This window comes from Lepisma saccharinum, chromosome 1 (genome assembly GCF_977018435.1).
Source record: "Lepisma saccharinum chromosome 1, izLepSacc3.1, whole genome shotgun sequence".
In the NCBI taxonomy this organism is placed as follows: domain Eukaryota; kingdom Metazoa; phylum Arthropoda; class Insecta; order Zygentoma; family Lepismatidae; genus Lepisma; species Lepisma saccharinum.
This window is the reverse complement of record NC_139229.1, coordinates 155,429,523-155,440,130: the sequence shown is the minus strand read 5'-3', so window position 1 is coordinate 155,440,130 and position 10,608 is coordinate 155,429,523.

Below are 10,608 nucleotides of genomic sequence, written 5' to 3'. Positions count from 1 at the left end.
TGGAACCCTCCAAAGCCGTATGAGCCAAATTCCTTGCCTTCCAATAAGCTCAGCGGAAATAACCATCGATTATATATCTAATGCTAAACAATTATATTTTGATTATTTACTTTTACTTCTTGGTAAGTCTTTCGGGGGAGTGTCCGGATCCCCTCCTAAATACGTCCTTGATACTTAGGTATAATGTGAAGGCATGGGAGATATTCTATTTTAGAACAGCACACACGAATGTCCTGTTATTTAATGCAAAATTTGCATAACGATTTTTCTTTTGTTTTTCTTAGATTTTTTTTTAAACAGATTTTAAAACCAGATAACAATTCTGAAACATATATAGCTCTGTACTTCGTTCTGGGCTTATTTGAATTTAACAGAACGGAAAATCAGGAGTTCGAAATGTGAAAATTGGGAACAAAGATACAACTATTCATTTTAATGCAGGTTGAGATTAAAGGAGGTGAGGAGGATCTTGAGCCACCCCAACCAGGAATAATCATCTCCCACACACTGAATATAGAAACTACATTATGAATATATCATACTTATAGAGTTCCACTTCAGTTCAGATCATTCTAATTTTAAATTCCCATGAAATAAAATATCTTAAAACAATTTATAGTAGATGTGTACCACATCCAATGTCTTTTAGAAGCCATGTATTTGGTATTTACTCAGATATCTGTATTAAAAGGAGAAAAAAAAACTGAGTTGAGATGGTTCCCGATGAACTCGTAAGAAGTCTAACTTTGAAATATTTGTGAAACATTTGACAAAGCATTTATTTGTTATATAATTAGCTGTACCTAATGACACTCTTCAAGCACTCTATCATTACATATACAAAACCGAAATCCTTCAGATGTCAGAGGAAGCAAGGAAAGGCATACGCTCAAAAGTTTTTTTTTCTTTTCAATCTTTGGTGGACAATATGAAGAGCCGGCCAAGGTTTCTTTTCGTATGTAGTAGTATTAAATGCAGATACATGCGTCTGTTTTAGGGTGACATGTCAATTTCTCGTTTATGTGAAAAGGTAAACTTTAATGTAAGCAAAAGCATGTGCGCGTCACAGTTAAAGGTTTTCGCATCTACAAAGAAAATCCAAAACACATTCCCACCTCGCCGGCCTCCGTGGCGGAGGGGTTGGTATAGCGCGCCAGGTTGGGCATGTGAGTGTTCATCAATTTCATGATATCATCGCCCATCCTCATCTTTGCGATTAGCCAAAAGTGGCAGAAATGCGAAGTAAAATAAACCAAATAAATCAATCAAACATTCTCATCTCACTCAAATACCTTGCGAATCCAATCCAAAATCTACCAATAGATCCTGCAGTGAGTTTCATTTATCTCGTGCATTCATCTGACTAATGTAATTTTCTTACAGATTAACTTTATGGTTTAACCTAAAATGGTGTTGTGTTTGTGTTGCATTCGATACCAAAATTAGATTTTAAGCAATTAATGTCCAATTAAAAGTATATCTAATACATAGGTAAAAATAATTCCCCCCTGATAAAATAGCAAATTGCACCTTGTTTAAATGTCTAGGAAAAATTTCATTTCACCTAGGAATGATATCGCGATGCGATGAGTCGAAAATTGTCACAGTCTCATCTCGTCTCCTGTGTGGCGAGGTCCTTCTCGTTCTTGTTTGTGTTAATTTTTGTTTCGGTTTCCACTCGGAAGTCATTAAAACTTATTCTACATTCACTTCATGCTCAGATAGGCTAATCGGGACTCTATTTTCAAAATCTCTTAATATATAGGTTTAAGTATAGTTTTCCGAACACCCCCTTACAAAGTTATGAAAAATATGGGTGCGGTACAGCAGTACATTATACCCCCCCCCCCCTAAGTTGGTCTGTAGTGTATCGTCTCGTTCGTGTAAGTATTTCGTTTTGGAAAATTCCATCTTAAATATTCAAAAGAAAATTGGATCAGTCATATACCCTTCTGATGAAGATTTGTATCTTATCTTCGAATCGACGCGACCATTTCTTTAGAAAAGTGCAGCGTGATTTTCTGAGAGCAAATCTGATTCCATCGTTCCACTCACATTCTAAACAATTTTCATCTCCTTAAAGAAGTTTCCAAGAACTTAGATCAATGAACTAACTAGTAGCAACCACAATGTATAGTGGAACCACAAGCAAAACAACCTGCGCACACCCGCGACTCCTGTGCACCGTACACCCGCTAGGAGGGGAGGGGGAGAGTGGACCATGCTTCCTTATGGCCCGAGCTGAACGGAAGAAGGGAAAGCTGCGCGGGGACTTTTCGTCCAAAGTTTTTTCCTTGTGGTCGCTCAATAGTACAATAAGTTTAGAATGGTTTGAATTTCTGTGGTAAGGAAGATAATGTTTATAAGTTATAAACAATATACACTTTTTTATTGGGCGAACTGAAAATAGGTTCTTTTAACAGTAGTACCTTGCGTCTGCTGTCAAATTACCAAGGGGGAGGGGTACAACTCGATTTACGGATTTAGGGGGGTACAGTACCTTCGTCAAGTACCCCTGTACCCCCCCGTTCCTGCGCCACTGACTGCTGTACCCTCTGAGAAAAAATCGTACGGGCGGACTTGCACATCATCACTCATTCTCATCTTCGCTATTAGCTAAAAGTGGCAGAAAAGCGAAGTACAATGAACTAAATCAATAAAAAATCAACCTAAAAAGTAACTGCTTACAGTTGCCGATACTCGAAAGAAAAAAAAAGGAACTCGTCACTTCCAAACCCCTTTGAAAACAATAAATAAACAATCACCACCTAACTTTTTTGGAACAAATATCAAGGAATTGGGCTGAGCGCTGGAACAAACCGACCGTCCGAAACTGTGCTAGAAAACTCGGTTAAGCTCGGTAATAGACCTACGCAATCCCCGGACAAAACAGCCGAGCAAAACCCTGCCCATAAATCCCCGCGAAGTTGGCGAACGTGATCTCGGGGTCTTTCGTTGCTATTTTGTGCTGACACGACATGTAAATCCACCGACACAGAGCCGAACTCCCCCGCGGGACACGACAGAACTGCCATCTCGCGCCGCAAATTCCAACTAGCTCAGTTGCAGCCATCCCGCGGCCGTTAAAAAAAAAACGAGTATTTCCGTGGGTGCGAAATCGTCGATATCAGGTCGTGTTTACAACCACAGGCTATTCGCGAGCCCTCGGAGATGAACTCGTATACAGCGGTACGTAATGTCCCACAATCGAAGCACCCAATGTGGGTATGCCTTCACGTAACTACCCTGTTCAAGGATTGGGCAGTTTTTTTCTTGCTGCAAAACTTACGGAACATGTCTTGGTCACGTTTATCTCCGAAACTCGTCAACAAAGAGCTTCTTAATTCCTCCTGAGAACTGAGAAGAGGTGTTTCTCGCGGTTCATTGTTTGAAATTTGCAAATATTGCATTTTCCTCACAGAAAATTAGAACTGAAATTTTCAATTTGTTTCCAATTTTTGAACCTCAGTTTTCACTTTTTCTGAAAATTATCTGAGGGTTCCTGCGATTATGTATGTTGAAATCCTTAATTTTCTTGTCCTTACTTAAAACTGGAAAGTCTTGACTGACTGATTTCGGACGAACCTACTGTCAGATATTCCTAAACCCGAAGCATAATTGTTGCAGAAACACAAGCTTTCCACTGTTCATGTATTGGGCAAGTAGAATCTAATCTTGGTCGCCCCTGCCAATTTCCTTCGGGTCTCTTACCATTAGGTTGCCGACCAACCTCAGAAGTTTAATCCTGGAATAGTTCTCGTTAGTATCTGGTCTGTCGTCTGCTGGAACACCCTGTCAGCTATCGCTTAAGTGCTTTCACCTACAGGCAGGAACGCTGGAGACAGCACGTGTTTTGTTCTCTGCCAGACAGAGCTGTTCCCTTCATGAGGGGAAGTTGAAGAGATTTATTTCTCCCGATTCATGATTTCCCAACTCAGGAACTATGGAAATTCCAATGAAAACAGTGCCATCTTAGGAACTGACCTTAACCAGTTGGACATTTCAGTGAAATGTCTTTCCAACTCAGGATATCCTACTAATTGCCTCGGGGGAGGAGTAATTGGCATTTGAAATAGTTGACATTACTCACACTTGTGTAACTGCTAACATAACCTAACCTACAAACAAAATATCTGCAATATATTCAAAATACATTATAAGCAGGGTGGTATTTGTAAGGGGGATGGGGATTTCCCCCTTCTGGGTACTTGTGTCCCCCCTCTGCTTGATAAATTTTATCCATGGGGGGGATGTATATGGCATAAAGTCATTATCTCATGCTGTCCATAGACAGTCAGTAGAACCCCCCCCCCCCCCACTGGAAATTTCTTAAATACCACACTGATTATAAGAAAGAAGAAACTACCTTTTCAGCAAATGGATATATGTACGCAGTATTTAAGAGTGACGTGCAGTAACGATATGAACCTCTCAAAAGCCGGTTCTTACCTATTCCCCTTTCCTCACGAGGCGGCGGTTTCTGAGTTGGGAACATTCCACTTCAAGCATTACACATGAAAAAATCATTTCCTGAATTGAGAACATTCCTCATAGTTCCTCAATTGGGACATCACAATAGGCAGATCTAGACCGACCGAAAAAAAATTCATGTGTAATGCTTGAACCTAACCTAACCTAATAGCTTTTGATTTTGTAAAATTGCGGCTACTTCAAAAGAGGGATCTGGGACTGGAAGGGGGGAGGAGAGGCAATCAGAAGGCGGAAGATCTAACATGAGGTTAAGGCGGCCGCACACCGGACGAAACCTTTGACTCGAGTCACGTTGCGACGGTTTGCGACAAAACAGTGAATGTCTGGGGAATTTGGTATCGCAAGGAACAGTTTGCGACAAAACTGCACATGCGTGAATCCATTCAATCCAGCCACAGACATCTAATTACAGGCCAAAATTGCCGAACTGTGGGACAGTATCATGGAAGCCATATTTTTATTTAATTGCAAATTAAACGTGATTATATTCAGACACAGGAGATCGCCGAAACAGAAAATATGGATGACCAGATTTTAGCTAGCAAAATGACTCGTCGTGTCGCTTTGTGACTCGTCGGGTCATGTCCGATCCGGTGTGCGGCTGGCATAAGGCTTTTAAAAATTTCGAAAAGGAGAGTTTCTACTAGGGAGATTACGCTACGACATCGAGATTAAAGTCCCCATCCCTATCCCTAACTTTCGAAGATTTTTCGTGAACGAAGTGTGTAAGAGTTAATAACAAAATAGAATAATTATACATTTCAGTATCAACGGTATAAAATGTCGAAAAAGAAAGTTATGATGGATATTTACTTGTTTGGCGTTTGAAAGAAGAACCTTGCCAAGGATAATTATTAACAATAGTAGAATTATAAAATTATATTTTCTTGTTATTCGTATAATATTTATTAATTACTGTTATTTCTACTATCAATTTTATATCAATGGAATGACCTTTCTCCAATACACACAAATTTCTACAGTGGCTAGTTTGTTATCTGGCCTTGTGATTTGGATTGCACTTTAACCCCGTCTAGATCCAGTCGCGATTAGCCTTGGTGTATAAACAGAACCTGTAACATGTGCACGCACTTGTGCATATCTGCGTACCAGTGTTTCGCTGATCCGTAGGTGTTATAGCCTTTTTGCGTAGACGCGTGCAGGCATAAAACCGGCCCTAGCAATGTAATTGTATTCAATTTAAGGTTTGTAATCCCAAAAATAACGTCTCCAATGTCATCGAACGAGAATGTAATCTCGTTAGCCTGAAAAGCACGCCGGGAGTTTTGGGGGGCAGGGGGAGGGGGCGCGGGAGAGATTGTTCGGCAATTAGTAGCTATATTGGTCCCAGGCGTAATGAAAAAACGATATGGCGAAAACACTCCAACCCCTCTCACTCCCTGCTAACTAAAGCCAGCCGGAGGGACCCCCGAGTACACTGCCAATCTGCATCACGTGACCTGCGTCATTAGCAACGTGTTCCCGGCGTGCAACACGCGGGGGCGCTCGTCTCTTGGACGCAGCACTGAATTAAATGCAACAAAATTTTTCGTTGGCGAGGCGTGGGAAGTTTAATGGGAAAGAATTTTGACGTGGAGATGAGAGGCTGTCGTGCAAAAAAGGCACAAGCGACAACTTCACTATGAGGCTGCCTAAAGCAGAACGAACTCTACGATAGGTTCATGAATGTAGCCAAAAAATTTTGTATGTACGAGGGGGGGGGGAGTTCGTTGATAAGATAAATTGATAAATTAGTACTAATACACAGAAACGACGGTAGTTTCTAGTGACCATATGCTCGTTTAAACAGGCGACATACAACCGGCTGTTCACCAGAAACAAATGTCTTTAGTAAACATACACCTTAGCTTTGTGCTACCAAAAAACTCAAGCAAACGCGTAACAATACTAATTTTTAATACTATAATCCAAGGGCGTAACCAGGGGGTGGGTTTAGGGGGTCCGTACCCCCCAAATTCCTTAATTTTTTTGTGGATTTTGAAATTGCATGCAAAGGTGAAATACTAAAACCAAATACATTGCATTATGTACCAGACATTAAAAAAAAATATTGTGTCAATGTGTGAAACTCGATTTCTAGAAAAACATGATTCACTTCATGTTTTTGTTAATTTTCTTCAACTTTGTCAGTTAAGCGGAGCTGCCAAAGTGAACCATCCCAAGCAAGTGATCTTCTAGCCGCAGTTGAAAAGTTTTTCAGTTTTACTTAACAGTTGTCAAAGTATTTAGAGCCCTCATCACAATTTAGCCTCTGCTCTTTCTTAAGCAAGAGACGTTTCAGAACTGCTTCAGAGACTTCGTGAAATTTCAAATCAAGAGTTCAATGAAATATTTCATACTGCTTCTGAAAAGTGTCAACAGACATTCAATTCTGAAATTAACATTCGAAGAATAACAAAACACAATAATAATAATAATAATAACAGTAATAATTTTAATAAACGAGATAACTATCATTGTATTATTATAGAGGGGGACACGCCATTGGCCTTCGAAGACGGCCAGCCCTGGCTAGACACCCCCCCGCACATTTTCTGGCTAGACACCCCCCCCCCGCACATTTTCTATCTGGATACGCCCCTGCTATAATCATTAATAACAATTGTACTGAAAACTAATATCAATCATTTTGTTATATCTTGCGTTGATTCTTCGACTTGATACAACTTGTGAGCAAATATTTCTTTGGATACCAAATCAATAATTTATCGAAATAGAAAATTATTCTTATCAGGAACGTCATCCTAAGTTAGCCCGGGTGGTTATGTCCCCCCCCCCCCAATTTTTCTTCGCTTGTAGGAAAATTTATCAAATTATTGTTTAAATTATTAAAATTCAGGAAGAGAGTCTCTTTTTAATTTTCTCTGTTTTCGAAACTTCATATGGGCCAGATTCAAAATATGTATACGACTTGAAACCATTTCCCTTCCACTACCGCAATATATTAATAAAAGTTAATATGGCACATAGGTTATATTTGTGACGTGTGTTTAACATATTATAGACCGCCTTAGCTACGTCCTGATTCTCATATCTCGTTATAATTTTATCCCACCTCAATCAAAGGCAATATTCGAATTTTGAAGGAATATTTTACTCGTGAAGTTTATGGAATTTCGAAAACTCTCTTATGCAACCATATTCTTCGGACTGAATGATTATATTTTGTATATTTTGTTATTGAACGTCGATATTTTGACACATTTTAGTAATCTACGAGGATGAATGATGATTAGATAAAATTGATGAAGTGATACTCACAAAGAACACCCAGGTCGGGACTCAAACCCGTGAACTTTGGTAGCGTAGCGATCACTTAACGTGTTCAATATGAAAACACAACGTTATGACCTGATTTCTCTGTCTTTCACACTCTATCTTTCGACATAATTAATTTGCTCTTCCATATTCTGTTGGAACAGTAATTAACTAAAATACATTTTCTTTATTGACCATCCTAAATAAAATCTTGATTTCTTTTTCTCTACAATCAAATGAATGATGTCAATTTCCAAAGAGGAGGTCTAACTACTTCCCTTCGCAACGGCCCTGGATATGCTGATTATAAATGCTGAGAAATGGTGAAATTGGATGAATGAGAGGCCTGGAGATTTAATGAGAGGGGCCTAAAATAATAATAAAAAAACAAATAAATTCAAGGGTATGGAAACCCGGACATCCTCGTTTATCACTCTAAATCGTATGTGTCCTAAATAATGACAATAAACAGTTTATTAATAAATTATGTATTTATACCTTACTAACGCAATGAGCACTGAAGTCAACAGATGTCACTATAATAACAGAATTGAAAAGTGTGGACATTCCTCCTTTCTAATTTTAATCATTCACTGGTGTGGGTGGCACTCTTGAATACATAGGCGTGCGCACAAGGGGATAGTTGCCCCCCTAATCACGGACGTTCGCAGATTATTTTCCACGAAGGGACAAACAAGGTATTTTTCCATGGGGCATATTAGTCCGTTAATAGTGCTGACCCCCTCAAAACACACCACTCCAATTTCAAATTATCGCATTCCTGCGTCGTCGTCCCCTACATAATAATTAATGTAAATTACTATGACTGAAATCAAATTATACGTGTGAAATATATACCCCCCACCCCCAATCATAAGGTCTGCGCACGCCTATGCTTGAATATCTAAGTTTGTGAATGTGGAGGATATTAAATCAATAATTATGCTCAATCATTACTTCTATCAAAATTCTCAACTATTTATGTGAGGCTTTTGTTTTTGTATGTAAAAGACTCTATTGAATTCATGTTTTTGAATTTACGCGTACATTTACATTCTCGCTTCCTGTTTTCGTTTTACAAATGAATAAATAGAACGTGAACACAATTGCAATAATCTCCTATATACTTTTTCTCCATTCTTTCCACGTGCGAATGTCCTGTTCCCACACATCTGTAAGGATAGTGCAGTGGGATGCAGAAGTATTACTCGGCAAATTGTCCACGACTATTTTCATTTCATTATTTTTCTCTGGCATCCCACGTGTTTTTGATGAATAAATTTTTAAGTATGTTGGTGCAGACAATTTGCTTGGGGACCGTCAAGTATCTGAGCGACGCTCGATGAGCAAGATTTTCGCTCGTTGAGCAGACAGGTCATTTACTTGACGCAGTTTGCTCGTTGATCAAAATACCAGTGCCTTTGAATAATCTGTGATGAATGTGGCTGCGTCGAGTGGACAAAATTTAGGTGTTTGAAAAGCTGTTAATTATGGAAATAGAATAGTTGATGTGAACAAAACTGTCGAAATTTTCATTTTCACACCCTTGCACAACTTTCCAAAACTACGGTGTATATTTAGTATTTATTATTTGGAATAAACAACACTTACATTTTAATAGAATTACAAAAACTGGAATATTACATCACCTTCTGTTACTTGAAGATATATCGCAAGCCGTTCAGTTCATCATAAATATTTCCTCATTGGTCGCCAGCCACTCGCGGCTTGCCACCCCGCCATCCTCATACAGTTTTCCTCTTCTTCCCTTTGCCTCACGAGATCGAAACACAAAAACGCTATATTCTGTGGCTCAAACCTGTGGCGTGCAAGGTTCAAGTTCGCTCAGCGATCAAGTGAGCAGCGCTCGCGGAGCAACGCCTATTTGGCCGTCAAGTAGCTGAGCGATCACGTTGCTCGCTGAACGCTCAGATACTTGACGCGCCGTTGGTAATACTTATGCATCCCACTGTACCGAGTCCAAGTGGAACTTCTCAATCTAGACGAGAACGAAAATAACAAGAAAATCGAATAAGTAGTGCTCGATAGCAAAATTAGAGCAAAAAGAATAACATTATTAGTGGACAGTTTTTTTCAGCATCTGATTAGTGCGAGCTGTGAGTAACTGAAACAATCGACGAAGCCGTGCAGGAAAATTGATTGGCTACGTCCAGAATGGGAGGGGGAGGAGGAACAACATCTCCTTCATCATAATTAATGACCGATGGAGAAAGCGGGAGTGAAGTCACTGTCAAACTTCTGGCTGGCACAAAACCATAATAATTACTAGGAAAGACAGTAAGTGAAGAGAGAGAGAGAGGCCTGAGCTACCGACCGGGGCCACAAAATCGGTTCCTAGAGGGGCAAAAAAATTCAAAAGGGGTTGAGGAGGGGGGTAGCGTAATAAATCACTTCCATAATGGACTAGCTCTATACTTTCCACAATTTCCAAGCAGCCAGACTCTTTTCCGAAGTTGATCTCTTAGTTCTTTGGATGGCAAAATTACAAATAGATATTGCGCATGTCTCAATATAATGGTTTATTTTGCCACAATAGTTAACCTCTTTGGCCGCATAAATAGTTCTCCTACTAAATACCGTACTAGCTGATTAACTAGGTGGCAGAATGGATATATTTTAAAACTGACTGACCAACTGTTTAGGTCAATTACATTGGTGTAGATCAGACATGTAAAACCCAAGTCTTAGCTTAGTTGTTGGATCAAAGTGCTTTGACACACCTTCAACGCTGATGCTTTATTTTTATTTTCTTTGTTTAACTCCACTTTATGTACACAGGATAATCGATACTGGACTACAATTTAAAGTGACGTCGAT